We start from the raw sequence: 21,063 nt of genomic DNA, 5'->3' as shown, positions 1-21,063 counted from the left end.
CCCGAGGCCGACGTTACCGTCAAAATCCTTCGTATATAACAACAATAATAACGCTGCTCTTGAAACGGTGAAGGCATAGTAAAAAAAGATGGGGCACACTATACGCCCCTCTCCCCCATTCCACCCATGTTTTCCTCATGAGCATGCTTGTGGTGGGAAGGCAAAAGGACAACAAGGCGGTAATGAGGGCTAGTTAATACGTCTTCATGCTTGTGATATTCGGTGCAGGGTAAGGGGAAAAACAGACGAAAAAAAAAAACCCTCCTTTCTTTTTTTGCCGTTCATAAGCCACACGATCAGAATAAAGTAGTTGTTGGCGTGTGCTTCACTCTGTGTCGTCTCTGAATTTTTTTTTGTTGTTGTTTCTTTACCCAGCAGCGGCTCACAAGCATCAAGAGGACAAGCTTGATAACTGAAGGCCAAGTGCTGGTCTGTTTAGAGTGCAACGCCACCGACTAAGATCGCAGTATTCCGGGCTAAGCGTATTCTGCCGTCGGCACTCTGCAATAAGGTTTACTCCTCTTCCCACTTCCGAGTGCGTAGCCCACCGCGGCAGTGCGCACGTACGCTAATTACCGTGCAAATATGACACCTTCCAAACCAATCAAGAAGCCGCGACTAGTCCGAGTTCCTGCTGTTGTATCTACATTTCAGCTGAGGAATGTTAGTGATACGCTCAGAGTTGTACGCTCAGAGTGATAATATCATTGTCCTACCCGAAACAGGGGTTTTCATTGCGGAACACTTTACACGAATCCCCGTTCTCTAGTGGCCCGCAAGTTCACGATTATCGTCACGGTCGCATAAAATCAAACAAGCTTACATTTTACTCACTCATTCAGCTTCTTGAGGGACACTCGGTCATAGTAGACGCGCATGCATGCCGTTGTTTTAAACGCGGCTCGCAGCCATTCAGTTTGGACTGGCGTGTCTATGTATAACCGCCGCACTCACCGCTGCTTAAACCGCGGAGGCAGCGTCACAAGAAAAAAAAAAAAAGGTTAGATTTATGAGGAAGACCTGAGCTCGCTCGTGTTTTCATAGAAAACAATCGCGACCAAAGCGAAATCCAAATATTTGGAGGAAAAGAAAACTTCGCGAAAGCGTTGTCCGTGAATAGGAGTGGCTTAGCCTTTCTCGGAATTTTGGCCAGCCGTTATCTCCACATTTCGGAAAATGCTGCCGTGCGGATAAATAGCACGCATATTCCGGGCATGCGCACACTTCCGCAGCCGCAGCGCCCATCAAGCGTGCGCTGTGCCGGGGCCTGCGCTATTTCCGGGAGCCCGAGCATGTGGGCGTATGTCGTATATGGACGAGTGAAAGAGGGATCCATTTGTGCCCTCGAGGGCGAGAGAGTTCTGGCACCAGTCTCCGGAGCTGAGCACCGTCACTCGTCGTGCTCGTTATGGCGAGGTGCATGCAGCGTATGGAAGGCCGCGCTGCCCGCCGCTGTTCGCTGTTGTTCTTGCACCATCAATTAACGCCCGCAGGCTAGTCGTACACCTCACCCGCCCAAGTCGATCACCTGTCTTGCCGCACGCGCGCACCCTTAAAAGCATGCACTGGCGATTTTAAAGCCTTATTTACGTAAAAGTGACGCTCGTAAGTATTCAAATTTCCCCGCGCACGGTGTCAGACTTCAACGAAATGACTCCGGCCTTCCGTGTGCTCAGATTTGGGTGCACGTTAAAGAACCCCAGGTGGTCAAAATTTCCGGAGCCCTCCACTACGGCGTCTCTCATAATCATACGGTGGTTTTGGGACGTTAAACCCCACGAATCAATGACTCCGGCCTTCTCTGAGTCCTTTTCTATGAGAAATTCGCAAAGAATGGGTGCCTGCCGGAGTCGATGTTTCGACAAGTGGAAATGACTTTTTCAAGACTGCAACTTGCCAAAGTAGACAGAGTTGCTGCCTTTGAAAAAAAAAAAAAAAAAGTCCGCTTGGCAAAACGCCGTGACACCCACCTCCTGCTTACAATTTTTTTCAAAGCAAGCTTTGTTCTTCCTTTTTAACGTCTCTTTTTTTGTGTTGCTTTGCCACTCACACCAATCTCAATTTATGTCATTTTCTGTATCAAGAAAACGATACTCAAACTGTCCACCTGCTTAGATTTAAGGGTCTGCAGTATGTAATAAATAAAAAAATATTCTAATGTGACTGCGCCATTAGGGGGAATTGTCATACGGTAATTTAAGCGGAGCCACTGCGAACTAGTAACAAGAAATGCGGTCGCTAGGGCCAGGAATGGTGAGATGACATTTTTCAACCCTTAGAGGAAAGATTCTTGTGGATGACGCTGATGTTCACAAACTCATGTTGCCACCCGTAGGCGATGACGATGATATATAGCTCCAGTGATATCGTACGTGTGAACGAAGGTAACATTTAACAATTTGCAAAGGTAACGATATAAGTCATTGGCTGGTGGACCTCTTGAAGCTGCGCAATAGTGTACATTTAGCTGCCACACACGATTCGAGATTGGCTGTGGGACTTCTGAATGCGCGCAAGAGTAGAAATTTCACCAACTCGCGTATCAAGTCGCAGATCATGGTCGCAAAAAGAAAATTTGTGGAACAAGCCAGTGCTGAAGCGCAAAGCACATATACATATAATTTAGAAACAAACTGTGCTCAGTGTCCAGCGATCAGTGGCCAGCGCTAGTGTACTATTACACATGGCTGATAATCGAATAATAAATAATTTACATGGGAACAACCGAACCTCAGATGATGGCACGAGTGATGAAATGTAGCGTTGCAGACAGGAACCGTGGTTGTGATAGTATTCGTAAATGTGTACGCATGTAATAATATAGTCTCCAATGAGAGCACTATACGTTCTGCGGTGGCTGTGAATCGTCACTCGTGCATCATCTGCATACCGGTGGATCGGTGAATGAGCTGCGGGCATTCATTTTAAACGTTAAGGCGCTAACTGTGCGAAGACGTGCACTGTATGATAGCTTATGCAATTCCCGTATCTGTTCGTGGCATTACTTTTTTTCTACAGTTAATAATTTTGCCTATGTGCACCGCATTCGTCACACGCCGTAACGGCGAATGTGTAACTGAAAGGAATGTTCTCAGCATTTTTTTTTCTTTCCGTCCCGCTTGAGTGACAAACATCCCATGCGCGTGGGCACACTCCCCTTTCTAAAGAGGTTCCTCCTGAGTGAACTCCCCGTTGTGTTCCATCGTACGGCTGACTCGGGATTTTAATTCCCACAGAAGTAACACACAGCTCCTAATTTAGGAGAGAGTGCCGTGTTTGAATTGGAATATATAAGTGTTGTCTGCTGAAGACACCACCCAAGCTATAACAGTGTAGAAAAATGAAAAATATACGTAAAATACCGTACTTGTACTGTTCCGACTCATACACCATTGCATTAAAAGTGACCCTCAAGCTCGTGTTTGCGTTGTTTTTATTACTTTTCAGATGTTGAACTCTCTGCGCGTTTCAATCGGTTGCGCGCTATAACCGGGCGAATGTGGTATACTATACTACCCGCTTACAGGGCTACACCATCATGATGTGAGCCTATAATCAGCGCTCGCCACTCACGCTGCTTGCATGGCATTATATACATCGATCGGAAGTTCCCGACTGCGATATCTACTCAACGCTCTTGCGTGACAATCACGCTGTCTTCAGCCTGACCTACTCCGTGGCTTGATGGCCAGAATGCACGCCAGGTCGCCCTTGTCCTGTCTTGGTGTTTTACTTATACAACTGTCACGCTTTTTTTACTGCATACCTTTTTGTCGAAATCTCGCGCAACTGACTTTTATGTTTATTTTGAATATTTTCATTTCATATTTATTATTATTTCATATTTATCTATTCACTAACCCTTACAATCTCATCAGAGATTATAACAGAAAAGGCACACGAAAAGTTTTTTTTTCAGTTACACCAAATTGTACAGTATACATTACTATGATAAGAACGCATTGTTAACACAAATTCACTAAAAATTTGTATAAATGGGTATTGAAAGATTTATATTAGAGAAAAACTACGCATTAGTATAATCATATTGGTCCAGTGCTTATCAAGTTTAATTATTGTTCTATAACATTAGCTCTACTGGTTAAGCAAGTAATTAGTAAACTCGCTAGGGATTATTAGTCAGCTCCATTGGCAGGGTTACAACAATATGGGTGCGCAGGACGTGGGCGGCAGGGGGGTCATAGCGCCCCATTCATGAAGGGGGGGGGGGGCTCTGCGAAGAACCTTCGCCCCCCACCTTAAAGGAAACCCTACGTACGCCTATGAACCCTCATTACACGCAAAATGCAAGTAAACAAATCGCTCACCCTCTGGTAAGAAGCAACCTCGTATACGTGAATTCGCGAGTCTCAGTTAGACTATATCTATTACATAGGCCCGAGAGGCAAACTCTTCCTGGCCTTTACGAAATTCGGGTAAACGTAGCTTTGCAAGTAGACGAAGTTGAAACAGGCCTACTGGTCCTGGATTTCTAAGAGGTCCCGTCATGACCCAGTTTCTCGTGCGCACGTGCTATTGCGTTTTCTTTTTAATTTTTTTCCGGAAAATATGAAGCGTCATAGAGTTAAAACTTAGAGAGAAAGTTAAACTTGTAGGTTCGCGGTATTCTACTAACACAAAATGCCAACCTGCTTGGAAAGTTGAATGTTGTGGCCAGTTCTGTTAACATTTCGCACCTGACACTTAATAATTCTGAGAATGTGCATGTAGTACTCGCGCACAGAAGTGGGCGGACACCAGGAATTATCGGGCGCTTTGCAAGACGGTCTACTCGAGACATGGGATGAAGCATGCGAAAACACCTGCGGGCTCTTCTTAAATCCAATATTCGAAATGCGGAAAACATGAACAAAAAATGTGCGATTTTCTACACCATATCAGGGGATGGCCAGTGAAAAACGATTTTAGATCTGCAAGGCATGCAAATGGAAAGGCCTTTGTCCGTTGTAGGGGACATAATGTAGCGATAGTCGTCCGGAGTTAAGCGGACCTCGACATGCTGCTCGAAAACTGCGACACGTAATGAAACTGCGTGCATTTTTTTCTTTTTGCTTGCTTTTTGCTTCATTCAACAGTTATGAGCTCGATATGCTTTCTGGAGCGATAAGCATATCAGAGGTGAAAATTTTTCCTTCAAATTATGAGCCGTGCCTCAACTGTATTCCATTCAACCTTCAATCAGGCCGTAATAAGCGGGAAGAACTTGACAGTTTCTTTTGGCGATTCTCCAGGGCTGTTTAATGTAATTGTGTTTCCGAGACGTGGCTTGCTTCGGGGCAGGACGTTTACCAATTTCCCATGTGTAAGTCGTACTGTACGAATCTATCCGACAAGCGTGGTGGTGGGGTGTCTATGCTGCTAGCAAATGACCTGGACTTAGAAATTCTTTCGGATTTTTGTATTGTGAATCCCAGTTATGAAGTTAGTTATGAAGTTCTCAGCGTGAAGTCTCGTGCACAAGTATTCCGTGTATGCTATCGCACTACCGCCAGTAATTGTTCGCAGCTTTTTTCTCATCAGAATCATTTTCTAAGTTTGTTAACGTGAAAGGATACCATTTGATTTAAAGAGTGAATTTTAACATAAACATATTAGGTGTAAAAAGCACAGCACCGCAATTTTCGTCTATTTTGAATATATATTCGTTTGAGAATGTTACAATGACACCTACAAGATTTACGGATACATCCACGACTCTCATAGACCTGTTTACAACTGATTGGCAACAACAGTTTATACGCTCTGGTGCTCTATTTCGGGCCATCAGTGATAGTTTGGCTATACTTGTTTCTAAAAGTCATACCGTGACCTTATCTATGCCCCCCATCAAGCACTTTCTCTTATATCTATTAATGCCCAAACACCGTCTCTCTTTAGAGAAAAGCTGCTGGAAACAAACGTCAGTATCGTGCTACAAAAATGCAATCCAGACACTGCATATAAGCTATTTTTAACAATACTTCTAAAAGCCTATCATTCTGCATTTATCGTACAAATATTCCGACGCTCCAAAAAAATGTAGAAAACCTTGAATGACAAAGGAATTACTCAACCAAATTACAAAAGAAACAAGATAGATTACAAAAGGCATTCATATTGCTGTTACCAAGTAGCTTTGAAGGGTTAAAAATGAATGCCTACTCTTTCAATTTACTAAGACTGCAGGACGCTCTGCTGAAATTTGGAAAACTAAATACAATGCTTGTAAAATCACATGAACAAACAATTCAGATGTTACAAAACGGCGTAAAATTGGTCGTATTTTGGCAAACAGTTTCAACGACTTTTTCCTTTCTTTTGGGCGTTCTTTAGATAATGATCCAGATTTTACCTATACGAATTCTTACACAGAACATACAATAATTCTTACACCAGTGTCCGACAATGAAGTTACCTCATCTTTTATGACATTAAGCAACAGTAAAGCCACCGATGTGTCGGGCATTCAAGTACAACCAGTGATATGTGTAATAGATATTATAGCACAATTTCTAACACACATAATTAACCAAAATTTGTCTCTAGGAATATTTACACGTGACTTTCAAGCAGCCAAAGTGACACCTATATTTAAAAAGGGAATAAACATGAAATGAGCAACTACAGGTTAATATAGATGTTACCCAGGATTTTGGGAGCTTTAGAAAAAAAAATAATTTTAGAGCGCTTGTCATTTTTAGAAATCTTATGCATCCGGCGCAATTTGGTTTCCGTAAAAAGTCCACCGAGCTCGCCTTCCTTGAACAGAAAAATTTATATGTTAGAAAAATTCTAATGTGAGGAAATGGTGCTGGGTATGTTCTTCGACCTTGTTAACTATAGCATTTTGTTGAGAAAGTTGGAAACTTATGACATTAAAGGCATAGCGCATTTATTTATTTCATCATATTTGAAACATAGAATTCAATCAGTAATTGTTTTTGCTGGAGAAAAATCATATGAAAACAGGTCAGATGTGGTGTTCCCCAGGGAAGTATCTTGAGACCATTTTCATTTTTACTTTATATTGTTACGTGATTTCGGCTGACAAACAGGGCATAGTGGGACATACCCAAAAAAGGTGCCTCAAACTGAGAGTGAAGAAGTGGACGTTGTCGGTGAACTGCGTTTAGGCTGCAGACTAACTACTGTTATTTTCCACAAAACAATATCAACCAAATTCCGCCTATTTATGATGCAGCAAAGTCACTATATACGCAGACGACACTTTTTTTTTTTCAGGGAACTCAGAAAAGTACTAAATTCATAGAGGTAACGAAACTTAATCGAAAATAAATTACTCGACGACTCAACCACTTAAAAGATAACTCCAGTAAAATGAAAGCAATCTTGTATCGACAGCGGAAATCTTGTTCAACTAGCACCGATAGCGTTAAATGTTTCATAAATAGTGTTTGTACCACCAATAAAAATAAAAACTTTAGGCGTCTATTTAAATGAACAGATGACATGAGATGACATTTACGCGTAGCAATAATCCGCTCATGTTTCCGTACACAATCAACAGCTTACCCCTAGAACTGACTAACTCTTATAAATACCTAGGTGTCACCGTGACTAGCGATCTGATCTGGCGTACGCATGTCCAAAACATCATTTCATCGTCTAACAAAACCTTAGGCTTTTTAAAACGTCACCTCAAAAGTGCTCCAATGCAAGTAAGATTACTTGCCTACACATCACTAGTGCGACCGAAATTGGAATACGCATCCGCCATCTGGGACCCGCACCAAGCATACCTCATCTGCGCTCTAGAATCAGTTCAAAACCGTGCAGCTCGCTTCATTCATTCTTCGTATTCATACGACATCAGCGTCACATCACTAAAATTACTATCCAATCTTCCATCGCTCGCTCTTCGTCGGCGCATTTCTTCTCTTTGTCTTTACCATAAATTTTTTCACAGTTCAATCCTGCATCAACCATCTTACATCAAACCCGCAACACGCATATCAGCCAGGACAAGCCACACGCAGCAGGTTTCATTAATGCGCGCTCGAACATCAACATTTCTCGCGTCATTTTTTTCCCGCACAGCAAAAGACTGGAACGACCTCCCTTTTTCCATTGTCGACATAATATGTCCATCTTCTTTTGCACAACATGTCACTGACCATCTTCTAACAAATAACCTTTAAGTGCTTTTTTGAATTACATGTTGGTTACGTGTGTTATTTATTGTACATGCATATTTCCTTGTAATATGAAGAAATGTATATAGTTGAAACCCATGTATTGATTACGTTTGTTAAATATTATTCCCACCCCTTATGTAATACCCCCATTGGGGGTCTTTAAGGAAAATAAACTGACTGACTGACTGACTGACTGACATAAATCACCTAATTAGTAAACTATTTAGTACATTAGGTGTGACGCGCCGTGTTTCTTTCAAATGCACGACAAGATGTCCTTGTATAATGCTCTATTCGTACCAAGACATGATTATGGATTGCTAGTTCGGGTACTAGTACGAAATAAGACATTAACAAGCTCACGGTATTACAAAAACGCGTGATTCGATTTGCATGCAAGGTTCCATGCCTCTCACAGACTCACACACCAGTGACCTTTTTATAGGAAACAACATTAAGTCCATGTTTAACGTTAATTTATGTCCTCAGTATAAATCTAGCATAATAAATAAAGCTAGTACTCTACAGACGCTAGCAGGATTACAGGCCACCATAATAAAGTGATATACGCAAACCAGAAGAATGCAAACTGAGAAATGTTACAGTAACTACGTTCAACAAATGCTTCGGTTCACGCTACCAGCATTGCTAAATAAAATCAGAAAAGAGCAGTTTTTTTTAACATTTGGAAAACATCATTTAAAGAGCTACGGATACTTTCAGCACAATTTCCTTATCACGAACTTGCCTCCTAATCAGCGCCGCCTATTCTCTTTTTCATTTTCGTTGTTTCTGTAGAGAATTTTTGTAATGTTCCTTGTAATGTCTATGCAAGCGCGTTTCTTTTTTACACGGAGGATACCAATGTGCAGTATATTATGTGTGCATTACATTTTTCTGCTTTTTTGTTCATTACCAACATTTACGCTGTAATACGTAAAGGGTGGTCAGGACATTCTCATGCTTATTGTGTCACCTTTTTGCCCCCTGGTCTGCCACAACATCTTGTTGTGAATAAATCAATAAATGAAATGTGTTCAATCTTGTAGCGCTATGTCGTGTGATGAAGGCACTAAAGGAAAAAAAAAACAGCAAAAGGTCATCTTCTTTCTAGATCTCCCCCTCCAGTTTGTACTGATGTTCGTGCATAGTTACAGGCAATAAATGCTACGGAGATAGTGTAAACAGAAAGAAATATGCAGAGAAAATAACACACTGACATCGACACTAGCGTCCTCGTCAGGCGTGAAATTTATGCTCGTGATTGTATTGCCTTTTAACTGAAAAAGAAAGAAAGAACGATCAATTTTGCGTCAGCCCTTTTAAAGAGGTACTGACTCCTTTTTTCGGAGGCGAGTTTACTCTGTCATACAAATCACTCCTATACAAATATGGCTCTGAGCAAGTGTGACGCTCAGCAAATGCTCAAACGATATTTCATTTTGATATTAAAGTCAATTTTCACGTAGCGCACCTATCGACATCGACACTAACTTGACGTCAGGCTATACTGATCCTGGTGACTTCACGCGGCAGTCTGGCCAATTGTAATGATGTCAAGACCCAGAACACGTAAAAAAAAAAAAAAGACGGCAGCTTGCGCGTCACCTTCTCGATCGTCTGCTCGCGCCGTCTGGTCGTGCGTTCACTGTCATCCAGCGGACCTGTGAAGCGAGCTAGCGAGTCCTGAATAGTGTACGTGCACGCGAATACAAGATGTACGCTTATCAGAGGAAAAATGAATTGTGTTATTTCGAATTTGCCGTCATGGCGTCAATATCTCGCCTTGTGAAGTCTTAAACCAGTGAAACGGGAAACAACAGGCGCAATTTTCACCAATTCCCGTCCGACTCGGCGCAAAGACAAGCGCACGTGGGTCGGCGCCGCGGTCGAGGCGGTACCTGGACGCCAATCAAGCGGAGTTTACTCTGTTCGTTGCTCTTCACTCCAGACGTGTACACGCGCAACATGCAGTTGCTGACCGACTTGGGAGTGTCGTAATATTGATGTCATCCCAACGTTGTGCCCCCCTGCCACGACAGTTACCCCACGTGCGGAGCGCAGCAGACGAAGCAGACGATCGAACAATGGACCCACGGACGAGGATACGGCACGAAAACTTGCGCGTGCACATATCGTGGCGCTGCTCACCGTGCCGTGTTCATAGCAATAATGAGAGCAAGGCTTCTGATGCGGTGGTCAGGGAGAGAGTGAATAATGTTGAAAAAAGTGAGCAACACTAAATAAAATCCCCCCCCCCCCCAATATAAAGGGGAAGACCACAGTCACCATCATTATGATCATCATCGTGACCTCGGGATACAGTAGGAACCGAAACTAGCTTTTCAAATCATGTTGATTTTTGTGTGATTGATTCTTGAGGGCACACTCACGCTTACTGCTACATTTTCTACGCTTCGAACGTCGCGCCGAAAACACTCTTTCGCAAACGGGCGCACGGGACTGGTTTTTTCCCCCTCTCCCCCAGACCGCTATTCACAACACGCCACGGAGAAAGACATGCTCCCGCATTGGTACAAAAAAGTTAGCGCGCACCACCATACTCCGGCATGGTCTAGTGGTTAGGATACCTGGCTCTCACCCAGGAGGCCCGGGTTCGATTCCCGGTGTCGGAACAATTTTTTTTATTATAAAGAGTAGCTGTCATGTAAATAAATGATTCGTGCAGCTTGTTTGCGACTTTACTTTTATCCCTCGGCACAGTGACTCAGCAGCAAACGGGGTGCCGCTAGACAACTGAAATAGGCGCGAGAAGCTGTGTCTCGTGGCATATCATCGCGGACGTAGCCAGATATGTTCAGTGGGCATGGCGGGAAGTGGGGGGTGTACTCCCTCGTGCACCTGTGTGTATGTGCGAGTATATTACAGATGCAGATGAAGTTGCGGTCAACGACCAAGTTTTAACAGCACACGAGACACGTTTCGGGACTCGCTCGTGTTTCTTGAGCAGCGAGCACAGTGTTGTCAATGTCAGCCGACTGGGCGAACTTTTGTCCAACTTCTGAGTGGATACACACCACAACACGTAACTATTCTAGGGAGAACACATGCAAAATGCAGTTATTTCTAGGGAGAATCGGGGTGTTCAAAATTTCAAGATCAAGCCCTCGGCTACTCCAACGCCAGCGAAATGTGGCGGATAATGAGCCGAGCATTCACGTCCAAAACACTGTACGCGTGTTTGTGTCTTTTTCAGAAGCCCTGACCCTCTGCTCAGAAGTTACCCGTGCATTCGACACGCGCTGTTTTTGTTTTTACTGACGCTGTCATTTGACCGCATTCCAGCTGCCTCGTTAAATAGGCTATCACCTCTGTACAGGCCCGCAGTTAGAAATATTTTTTTCGGGGGAGGGGGGGAGGAAGGCGCCTGTTGAAGGCCTTCAAAAATCCCTATTTTCATTATTCTCGGCTAATCACTGCGCTTCACACGAAAGTTGATGTGAAAGGAGAGCCTAGCCCCCAGCCCACATGCTATACGCGCTTTTCTGTACCTTTACCCCAGTAAAGGTTTTCAAACTCATGTCGGGTAGCGGGTCACAATAATGAAATATAGTCCAAGGGCTAGCGGGACAGTGAAGAAAATGTAGAGGAGGGTGCAGAGAGCAATTTATAAACGAAATGCCACCAAAGTTTGCTATGTCAAAGTACGCCTTTTCTATATCTCATACAGGTCGCATATCTGAGGGGGACTTGCTCGAGAAAGATATCGACACTGATTTCCAGAAGAACTACAATTCCAAAAGAAAGCTTTTGTTCTACGGTGATGTTCCAACAGAGCGACCGGAAGGAGCTCTTGATAATCCTGCCCCGATAACTTAATTACTGCGCATATCAGATGACTCGTTTTAATCATACAAACTCGTCCGGCTATTGACCCACTTGATGTACCACTGTGTTTCATGCAATGATTAGAGCAAGCACTGATGCAAGTAGGACGAATAAACTGTATACAGATTTGCCTTAGCAAAGTTAACTTTGTCCCCCTGGCTTCAGTTGGAATGACAGTAAAAATTTGTCATTGTCCAACAAAATGCTGCGTGTTAATTAAGTGCAATGGTGGGGTGTCCAAATGCACGAGCGAGAGCCGGTTCCCTTTAAACGAGAAGACGACCTTGAGGGCTATTTTTCCACTGACTGCACGTGCCACAAGCAATTCTTTAAGCTGCAAACACAATTTTTTTACTTAAAATTTATGTGCGCGGAGAATAAGCTGTCTTGCGGTGTTTGCGAAACAACGAGTGTCAAGGATTAAATAAGTATGAACTCAAATGGAAGAAATACCACCACGCGAAGAATAACAGCTACGCCCATGAGAATTATAGAGTATACAGCAACGCTATTGTGTCTTATAGTTATTTTTCTACCAAATTATAAGGAGTCCGAAGGCTCTCTACGGTGTAGATAGTCTACTCTCACAAATAACACTGAGGATGCTCTTTCCCTAATCAGTTATGTAGATGCGATGTGTTGAATGAGGTAGTTAAGTACCAAACTCTACGGTGTTTATATATGGAGTTATTTATGGTGTAGGTAAATTACCATCTTATAAGTTACATATAGGGCACTTCTCTGATTAGTTATGTTGCCCGATTCAGTCATGAATAATGATTCGCTATCATAAATGCGTCAAATTTAACGAGTCATTAGCGTTTTTCAGCGTTTCAAAAAGACTAAAAGCGAGGACGTAGATGGCTTAAAATTAGAACCAATAATGTATATTTTAGATCTCGTATGCACGTGCTTAGTTCAAATTTACAATCTTGTGTTAACTAATTGTTTCCTCAAAGGATGAAAAATGCTAAGGTAACAGTTTTAAATAAGGGTGGGGATAAAAGCAAGTTAAGTAACTGCCAACCAATCACAATTTTGCCTATTTTCGCAAAGGTGTGTGAAAAACTTATTTTCGCGAGGATGTCTAATTTTTACCAAACACAACATTATTACATCGTCACAGTTCGGTTTTCAGCCCCGCCTGTCAAACGAAAGTGCCTTAATATACCAAAAGGAATTGATTCTAAAACAAATAAACGCAAAATAACTTACGCTAGGAATATTCCTAGAGTTCTCCAAAGTATTAGACAGGATAAACCATGATATTATGCTTGAAAAGCTTCACTGTTACAGCATTCGTGGTACAGTTTTGGCTTTAATAATAAGCTAGTTATCAAATCGGATACAATGTGTATCAATAAACCGAGAGCTATCATCAGCCATGAACGTTAGGAATGGTGTACCTCAAGGTAGCATTTTGGGGCCTCTAATATTTAATATTTTTATCAATGATATTGTACACGTCAGCAGCTCTGTAGAATACGCAATCTATGGGGACGGTACAAGTACATTTTTTTTCTGGAGAAACTGCTGATAACCTTATCGTTTCTGGTAATAAAGTACTATGTAAAAGATGTGCCTGGACTGTGGCAAATTCCCTACATATCAATTGCTCTAAAAGTAGGGCTGTACTGTTACGTGCGAAATCAAAATCACTTGAAGCTTCTCACAATCTAATACTTAATAACGCAGAAATTAATCTTTCTCAAACAGTTAAAACTCTCGGCGTCCATTTTCATAAACACATGGCATGGAGTCACCATACCGAGCACATTAGTCACAAGCTTTGTAAAGTTTTAGGTGTGATGCGTCGATGCCAAAATATACTGCTTGCGAAGCTAAAAAATGTTCGTATATAGTGCTCTGTTTTCATCTCATTTACATTATTGTCATTTTGTCTGGTCTACAGGCTCGAAAGCATCATTAAATGACCTGGTCGTATGGCAAAAAAAAATGCTTTGCGGTGTATTGAAGGTGTATTCTATAACGCTAACAATGCTCGAATATTTGAAAAAATACTGAATATTAAGAATCGCTAGTTACTATAAATACCAGCTTTGTCAACATTTAAATCGAAAATACGCCGAGGAAGTACACTTTTACGTACATTGGCCGCCTTGCAGCCTAATCTTGCCAATCGAGTGACTCGGCATATAGAAACTTGGCATGTACCACGTCCTCGCACTAAATATGGGTTCGAAACCCTGAACTACCGTCTACCAAGAGTAATGAATAAATGGAAATTAAGTATTGATAATCTACGTACATTGTCTAAAACTGATATGTTAAACTGGGTATGTGCTGCTTCTGTTTTTCATGAATGCCATGGGTGATAGCCGTTATGGTTACTTTGTTTCAGACAATGCTTTGTTATGAATGATCTTGTATGCAATTTAGAGTGGCTTTTTTTAATATTTGCTGTCACGGGCCACATGCGCGTTTCTTTCTGTATTGTCGGTTTTCGCTGTCTGTAATATTTTTTTGTAATTTTGTAACTTAGATTCTTTTTGTTATCTTTTCCGGGTGAAGGGGCCAGTCAAGCTGTCACATGCAGCTTTTGTCCCTTCACACCAAACCACGCATGCAATGTGTTTTATCACGTGGTTATTATAAATGAAATCAACTCAACTCAAATTCACGTGAAATATTTCCAAGGCATTTATCATCACATTCTAAGTAAGAAAATGAAGAAAAGCGTTTTAGTGTTAATTTTAGTAAATAAAGTTAACGAATGCGAAACTATGTAATTATTTTGTCACCAGTCAGCTTCAGAACACGCATAAAAATTCACTATTTGGCCTGAAATGTTCTTTGGTTGTATTTGTTTCGAGCGGAGGAAAAAAAAATGCTTTTCGCGGTTGTCCAGGAACGCGCCACATAGAACAATCGTCCAACATGGTATAGTGTATCCAGCAAAGTGATAATGAAGTTAAATGATTGCCTGTTGTCCACTCAAGAGGCCTGCACACCAAGTTTCAAGCCATTTGATGAGACACGTGGTGCGTGACGTGCCATTGAAGTTGGCGCGTACTTATGTACACACCGTGACTGAAAAGGGTATATACACTAATAACGTGTGATGGTAGGTAAGGCAGTTCTGCAGAAAACTGCCTCACCCCACGAACAAGGCCAGTCCTCCTCGGTGGAACATTGGCTGCTCGGCTTCAGATCCCAAAGGTCGCATTTTGATGGAGGCCAAGTGGCAAAGGCCCGTGTACTGTCGACCCAAGTGCACGTTAAAGAACACCAGAGCCCTCCACAACGGCGTCCCTCATAACCATGTGCATGGTGGCTTCGGGAAGTAAAACGCCCCGACATTATTAACAAAGAAGGCCAGAAAACGCGAAGCACACACCGGTCTGGCTGGGAGACTGAATGGGCGCGGCCCTTTTTAATTTTTTGCGTACCGACTGTCTCAATGCGCCACCGTGGAATTAATATTTATGCACCATGCACGTGTCGAGCTTTGTGCAGCACATCCGTTTCGGCCGCACCTGGGCCGCACGGTCACACCCATATATAAGTCTACTAACAACAGTATATAGAAAAAAACTGTACAGTTGCTACCACTTAGCTATAGCAGGAAATTGATGGTAAGGGCAGGCTCAGCTAGCATACGACCCTCGTAGCTTCAAACACAGTTTTTACTTTATTTACCCATCGTCGTCTGCTTTCAGTGGCCGCAGCTAGTTGGGCAGCTTGGTCTTATGAACAATTGCGCTTTCGTATCACAGCGAGAAAATGTGCGGCTGTGCCCCTAAATAATCATTTCATGTTGGGGCACCGAGTCATAGTTTGAAGATAAAAAAATTACAGAAAATTTACAGAAAAAAGCAGCTTCGCCACCCAGTCCCAAACCCGCTTGTAATGCAGAAAAAAAATGAGGCAGGTCCATCTACAATCTCATAATGAATAAAATCAAAGTTCCCGTAGATGCAACTTTCTTGCCTCTATCTACTCTGGCAGGCAACCGTGGTTTAATCACGTGATCGCGATCGCGACAGTTCCTAATGGCGTAAGCAAGTAAACCCGAATAAAATGAAGATGACATTGTCACTTATTGTATTGAGCTTATCAGGCTTTATTTTGCAGTATAATTGTAGGCCTGAGCAATTACGCCATTCGTGTTCCCTCTGTTCATCGAAAATCTGCTACCCCATTGAACAGTCGCGTACAAGCCTGCAGCTGTGTCCCCGATCGTGGAAAGCAATCCTGGCCACGGCCATAGTTGTCACGGTAAACGAGTCTGAACGTCAATTTAAAGCTAAGCTGGTTTAACTAAACTAAAAGTCGTCTGAATAAATGAGCCCAGTCACGAAGCTATTAAATATATTTAAGAAATGACAAAGAGAAATAATTTTCTTGCAATAATAAATTATCCTTTCGTAATTCAAAACCACATCTATTGCCACAAGAAGACGCGTCGAAAGCAACAACAGCAGCAGCAACCATTCACACAGAATTAAAATCCAGCTGGCGACGCCGCCTTGAAACTCTCGAAATGACTCGCCGCCACGCCAGAGATTATTAACGTGCGTTCCAAGCACGATTACGTTTCGTTGAGTTACATCGGTTACTACTTCGGAACGGCAGACTTCGCGCCCTCCCTTCTTCGGCTTCCGTAGTAACCTCAAGCACATACCTATAAACATAAGACCTGCGACCCTGGAGGAGTGGCAGGTGGACTCCTCCCCAGACATCATGAAGACACTGCTTCGACATTTGAAACTTCTAGGCCTGTCTGATGGATAGGCCTTTTTTTAGTGGACCCGGACTGGGGTTCGTTTGATTTGAGCAAAGTTGTTCTCTCTCTCTAGTTACCTAAACAAAGAAGTGGGCGCCAATTCTCCCCCACACATCGACTTAATATACGGTGCGGGAGGGCACTGCGAAAAACCTTGTGCATAAACGAGCATTATTGCATCGATATCGTCTGAAAAGAATGTTACCGTCATAAAAGCGGATAAGCTAAATTAAGCGTCTCTAGCCAGTATGAGCCAAAACTTTCATGTTTAGCTATCACGCGGCAACATCAGTCAATGAACCCGTTACAAAAATCGCTAGTAAGTAGCGAGGCGACTAGACAACATTATCAGTTATTTAGCCATGCCTAGTCAACATTATCCAATATGACAGCCAATACTGACCAGCGCATTTTGCATGCGAGTAAGCATGGTGCGAGATAGGGCATCTACTGCTCACCACTCGCCGGTCATTGTTCACGAACTCGTGGGCGGGGAACGCTGAAATGCGCTCTCGCATATTACACACACACACACACACACACACACACACACACACACACACACACACACACACACACATATATATATATATATATATATATATATATATATATATATATATATATATATATATATATATATATATATATATATGCACTTTATTCATGCACTTGAATCGGATAATATATATATATATATATATATATATATATATATATATATATATATATATATATATATATATATATATATATATATATATATATATATATATTATCCGATTCAAGTGCATTAGAACGGTGCACGCTGACGTCTCTCGATGCCTTTCAGCTGGAAATAACTCCCGCACCCTCAAAACAACAGCTCCCCGAGGCACTGTGTGTCATCATCTGGACAGCAGCCAAAACACCTTGATGAAGGCGCAAGGTTCCAAACGTGGGACCGCTAAAGTACAAAAGCGAACGCTCTTCTCAACTGCCGATCTGGTCACACAGACGCCGCTGACTTCTTATATAGCAATTGAGGCTTACGTTCATCGCAGCGTCTCCTACCGCAAAAACATCGTTCGTGAAAGTCAGCTGCATTGTTATGGCAATGCGTTATACCTCATAAGGCGAAAACAGGGACCCTGAAAAACAAAACGATTTTCTGAGTGTTCGTAATGTTCAGTTTCACCATCCCGGAAACACCACTCAGGCATGACGCTTGCATGGTAAGCGAAAAAACGCGCGAATAGAAAATGTGGGTGGAGACCTCACCTGAATATTGCCACACTAAACACCGTGACGTCATAAATTTTCAAGGCGTGTACATCCTCCTAAAACGCTTATAATCAATAAAAGTGCATTATCATCTTTGGGTGCCTCACACCATGCATACGAAGTTTTAAAAAAAAATTCATGTGAGCCAATGTCGCGGAAATACGAAAAATACATATAGAAATCTTTCACTAAACACGCGCGGAAAGATATAGGCGCTGAATTCAAGGATGAAACCAACCGTGATTTTCTCCGCTAATAATGAGCTTATTGTAGTAAAAATTATGATATTGGATATTTCAGAGTGTACTTTATCAATATAAACAAAACCATTGTTTCTCTTCAGTGTCCTTTAAGGAAACACGGCGTCCGGCGATGTTGCGAACGCGAATGAACTCGAAAGTGGAAGGAATACAGAATGCAAAAGAACGACGTCATATGAAGGCATCTTCAATGATGCTATCAATGACGTAACGTGAGTACGTCAACTGCTGACTCCTTGAGATGACCACATTACTTGGTCAAAAGTGGGCTGGTTTCGGGGTTTTTGCAAAACCAGCCAGAAAGTTTCTGCTTAATGGTAGTATCTGGGGGCTCAACGTCCCGAAACCACGATATGATTATGAGAGACGCCGTATTGTAGGTCTCCGAAAATTACGACCACCTGGTGTTCTTAAACGTGCACCCAAATCTGAGTACACGGGCCAACAACATTTCCGCCTCCATCGGAAATGGAGTCGCCACAGCTGGGATTCGATCCCGCGACCTGCGGGTCAGCAGCCGAGCCACTGATCCACCGTGGCGGAAAAAGAAAGTTCCTGAAGAAAGCAGGGTTTGGGAGAAGGGTACTCTCTCGCAAACCTTTCGTTTGCGCAATCTTTGGTGTTAGATAAAGGGAATGCATTTTTTTATCTGGACGTGCTTCGCGCGTTCGTGATTTGATTTGATTGATATGTGGGGTTTAACGTCCCGAAACCACCATATGATAATGAGAGACGCCGTAGTGGAGGGGCTCTGGAAATTTCGACCACCTGAGGTTCTTTAACGTGCACCCAAATCTCAGCACACGGGCCTACAGCACTTCCGTCTCCATCGGAAATGCAGCCGCCACAGCCGGGATTCCATCCCGCGACCTGGGTGTTTTGCGCAATCTTTAGTGTTAGATAAAGGGAATGCATTTTTTTTATCTGGACGTGCTTCGCGCGTTCGTGATTTGATTTGATTGATATGTGGGGTTTAACGTCCCGAAACCACCATATGATAATGAGAGACGCCGTAGTGGAGGGGCTCTGGAAATTTCGACCACCTGGGGTTCTTTAACGTGCACCCAAAGCTCAGCACACGGGCCTACAGCATTTCCGTCTCCATCGGAAATGCAGCCGCCACAGCCGGGATTCCATCCCGCGACCTGCGGGTCAGCAGCCGAGTACCTTAGCCACTAGACCACCGCGGCAGAACAGGGTTGTATTTTGTTAAGTTAGAAAAAAGATGGGAGACCAGCATGGAATGATCAATATTTTCGTTTCTCAGGAATCTCGCGATATTTGACGATGTACGAGAATGCGCGCTTGTTTCAAATGAGTGAAGGTTCCGTGATAACACAACGCAGCGGTGCTCCTGCCCCACCGCAATGTTAAAAAAATTTATCCAGTTTAATATTCATTTATTTGTGTGCATGCAAATACGCAGAGATGAATCGGTTTTTAAGGGGTCCGTGCAATTTGTACTTTTTTAATTTGGTTTCCTTGTTCATGTCCAAGTTACATGTAAAATAAAGCTCCCTTTTGTATGTTCATTACGAATGAGGACTTGAAGTAACCGTTAATGACAAACCGATTAGCTTATTGAATCAGTCATTACAAGTAAAGAGAAGGTGCTTAGTATCTCGACTTAATTACGCAGCCAAATGTATAGATACAAGTGTTTTTCCTCGATAACAACTGACAGCAACGGTACTTGCGAGATCGTCTTCATAAACGCGCACGTGTACATTTAAATTGTAGAGATCAATGAAAGTGTAGTTAGCTAGAAAAACTTTACCCAAATATTCACCGTGTCAGCTTAGCGTGGCTGCTTCTTTCTAAAATTTTCTCGAGGATCGGACGAATGTTTTTCTCATCAGGTGCCCATAATGAGCTGGAATGGCGCCCCATAACGATATCTGGGGTTTCACGCTGGGGCCCAAACCACGATGGTTATGAGAAAACTAGTAGAGAAGGGCTCCACTTATTTCGACTATCTGCAGTTCTTTAATGTGGACTGGCACTGTTGATCAAAACGAAAAAAAAAAATCACTTCGAAGCTTTCGTGGATTCCTCTGTCAGCATGGCTATACTGATGCATTCCCAACACAGAGAAAAATACTCAAAAAAAAAAAAAAGAAATGGTCCCTCTGGAATCGAGTGTGTTTACAAATTATTACACTTTAGTACACGATCAGCGAGCAGGAATTACTGGCCGCGTCAAGCTAGAGTACGGTACGGTGATGGTGTTTGCGGTGCACGGCTGCTGCCGCGGAGGTAGCGTGTTCGATGCCCGCCGCGGTGATCGTGGTTCTATGGAGGCGCAATGCTTGGCACTCGCGATGGGCTGTGATGCACGTTAAAGAACACAAGATAGCCAACGTTTGCAGCGCCTTCGAATACGGAGGACTTCATGTCCATATTTCGGGGGGACTTCATGTCCATATCCATATTTCTGAACTACTATTCAGAACAGGGCGCGCGAGAAACTTGTTCTCGCACAGGCACGAACAGTTTGACAAGGCAACCTCGTCTCCGGCATGGTCTAGTGGCTAGGATACCTGGCTCTCACCCAGGAGGCCCGGGTTCGATTCCCGGTGTCGGAATTTTTTTTTACTTACCATTTTTTGTGATTTGGTGTATCAGTTTTAGATATGTTAGTGTTGACTGCGTGAATTGTGAAGCGGCCATTAAAATGCCTTAACATTCGGAGGGAACGAGTGTTCGTCTCTATCAGCGTTTGTTTTCCTTCTGCGATCCCCGTCAAGCTCTGTACAAGGTCGGGTGTGCTACGATTTGTGAGAAACGC

At 42.9% G+C, this 21,063-nt stretch overlaps 1 protein-coding gene and 2 non-coding genes across 11 annotated transcripts in view; 2 read left to right on the top strand and 1 right to left on the bottom strand.

The window, feature by feature from the left end:
- Positions 1–21,063, bottom strand: part of LOC119171581 (cholesterol transporter ABCA5-like) — a 113,803-nt gene that overhangs the window by 53,360 nt on the left and 39,380 nt on the right. The window lies entirely within an intron of this gene.
- On the top strand, positions 10,721–10,792 carry TRNAE-CUC (transfer RNA glutamic acid (anticodon CUC)). The gene has a single exon. It is a non-coding gene; the product is annotated as a tRNA-Glu (tRNA).
- Positions 20,789–20,860, top strand: TRNAE-CUC (transfer RNA glutamic acid (anticodon CUC)). Its single transcript has one exon. It is a non-coding gene; the product is annotated as a tRNA-Glu (tRNA).

Source organism: Rhipicephalus microplus, chromosome 3, assembly GCF_043290135.1.
Source record: "Rhipicephalus microplus isolate Deutch F79 chromosome 3, USDA_Rmic, whole genome shotgun sequence".
In the NCBI taxonomy this organism is placed as follows: domain Eukaryota; kingdom Metazoa; phylum Arthropoda; class Arachnida; order Ixodida; family Ixodidae; genus Rhipicephalus; species Rhipicephalus microplus.
This window is presented reverse-complemented; position numbering and strand designations above follow the sequence as displayed.